This window comes from Octodon degus, unplaced genomic scaffold, assembly GCF_000260255.1.
Source record: "Octodon degus isolate 3935 unplaced genomic scaffold, OctDeg1.0 scaffold00080, whole genome shotgun sequence".
NCBI lineage: Eukaryota > Metazoa > Chordata > Mammalia > Rodentia > Octodontidae > Octodon > Octodon degus.
The window spans coordinates 7070317-7072722 of NW_004524656.1; the positions used below are offsets into that span (position 1 = coordinate 7070317).

Consider the following 2406-nt stretch of genomic DNA (forward strand, 5'->3'; position numbering starts at 1 on the left):
AGGTGCTTTAGACCACTGAGCCATCTCACCAGCCCAAAAGATTTTTTTTTTTTTTTTTTTTTTTTTTTTTTTTTTGGCCGAACCAGGGATTGAACTCAGACCCTTGTGCTTGCCAGGGAAGCACTTATTCCACTGAGCCATCTCCCCAGCCCCTATACCTCATTTTTATACTTTTCTACTGGATGGTTAAGACCAAGCTATAGCAAGACCTATATACCCAGAATTGTAACTTTTGTATCTGGTAAGGTCAGCCAAGTACTCTCAGGATTTATCCTGTAGTCCTTTGGCATTTTTAGCACTTTGTATTTCCAACTAAACTTGGAATCACTTTGGCAAGTTCCACTAGTGAAAAGATTGTTGAGGGCTGGGGGAATAATTTAGTGAAGAGTGTTTGTCCAGCATGCACAGGCCCTTGGTTTGGTCTTCTTGAACACACACACACACACACGCACACACACACACACACACACACACTTGCACAGAGACACACAGACAGACACACACACAGGGTGGAAATTTCTTTTTTGAATTTTGCATTAATACTACAAAATCTGAAAATGAGTTTGGGGACAACTGATATGTTCAATGTCTGTGTCTTCCAGTCTATGAACACAGCATTTAGAACTATTTTAAAAATATTTTATGGCTTTCTGTGTAGAAGTTTTGCATCCATTTTTTTTTTTTTTGGTTAAAATTAGACCTAGGCATATTACATTTTGATGATACTATACATTATATTTAAGACTTTTAATTTCCTATTTGATACAAGTGTATTGAAGTACTCTGGAATTTTGTATATGGAGTGTAGTAACCTCTGATTAGGGTTTGCCACAAAATAAGATTGCCCCAAATTTGGAAGCAGTAACTAGACTTACTCTAAGACTGGTGTAGGTGAGTGGTGATTGGTGTGGCCCAGCTCCTTCATAGCCTGGGTTTCGGTGCAATGAGCTTCTTCAGAAGTTTTCCGCCTCCGGAGTCGGCCAAGGGGCTCCAGCACCAGCAGCCAGATACCAAGGCCGTGCTGAATGGGAAGGGCTCAGCACCGGTACCCTTTATATCTCCTAGGGCCGCCTGTCTTGGTTAGATGGTTCTGGATTAGGATTCTCACTGGAATACCCCACCATTAGTTTACATGCTGTATCCAGGGTTCTAAATGCCTATCCAAGAGAGCATTTGTATGTTATGGTAAATGCTAAATTTGGAAAAATAAAAGAATCCTTGGCTGATGGAGAAGAGGAAGACATTGATGATGATGTTGAACCTATTTCTGAATTTAGATTTGTGTCTAGTGATCCATCAGCATTGGAGGTGATGTTCATGGCCATGTGTGAGTGCCAGGCCTTGCACCCAGATCCCAAGGGGGAAGACTCAGATGATTACGATGGCGAGGAGCATGACGTGGAAGCGCACGAACAAAGCCAGGGATAGCCCCATGTTTTATACCTCTGAAGAAGGACTATCCCATTGAGCAGTAGAAGGGCCAGCCACACTGGCAAGACTGGAAGGCCTGCTCTCCCAGTCTATGAGGAGCCAGGTTAACATGGCTGGGGTGCGCACAGAATATTCACTCTTCCTCAAGATAAACTATCCTGAGATAGCAAGTGGTCACCAGCAGAAGAAACAATGACCTTTATTAACAAAGGTGACAGCTTAACCAAGGAGGTATTTATTTGTAGTTTATCATTTACTTTGTAACTTTGTGTCTGGGTACATACTGACTAGGCCTGTAATTCCTACCCTTGCTGTATATATTGTCCATACACTAGCAGGAACTTCACAGGTCTTTGGGATCTAGAAATACCCTTATCCATAAAAGAAAAGGCAGAGGTCTCAGAAGAGGCAGTTTCTTGTCATTCTCCACAGGGACAAGTAGATCACTAATCTGAGGGAGATTAATTCAGACCTCTCTAGGTGGTCTCTTGGGGAGCATCCTAGTTGCAGATCTTAACCTGGCATAAGTGCTGCTGGGTAGCTTCTGCTCCTTCCATCCTTCTTTCCAGTCTGCTTTGTTATAACCTCTTAGGTTATATCCTTTAATGTCTACCTTCTTATGTTAGTTTTTTGTAAGTGACCTGGGATGATAAAGTACTCCTGATTACAATTGTTTTGTCTTTGTAATAGCTTAACAAATAAATCTAGGTTTTCTATGAAAAAAAAAAAAAGACTGATGTAGGTTAGACCCTTTTGCAGTTCAACTAAGGTTTTGCAGATTCCTGGTTGTCCTTGTTAGTCTGGGAAGCAGCTTGACCCTCAGCTCCTTGACTTCTGTGGGATCTTTTCCCTCAACATCTTCAAACGTTGGACCAAGGGTGACCCAGTTTCCATCAATGGCAGGTCACTTATGGCTGTGTGGTTGAAGGCTTGGGGATTGGATAAGGTCAGCGTGTGTGTGTGTGTGTGTGTGTG

The 2406-nt window shown here is 42.2% G+C and overlaps 1 pseudogene; it reads left to right on the forward strand.

The window, feature by feature from the left end:
* Positions 1 to 934: 934 nt before the first annotated feature.
* LOC101573887 lies at positions 935 to 1627 on the forward strand (annotated as a pseudogene).
* The last annotated feature ends 779 nt before the right edge of the window (positions 1628 to 2406 follow it).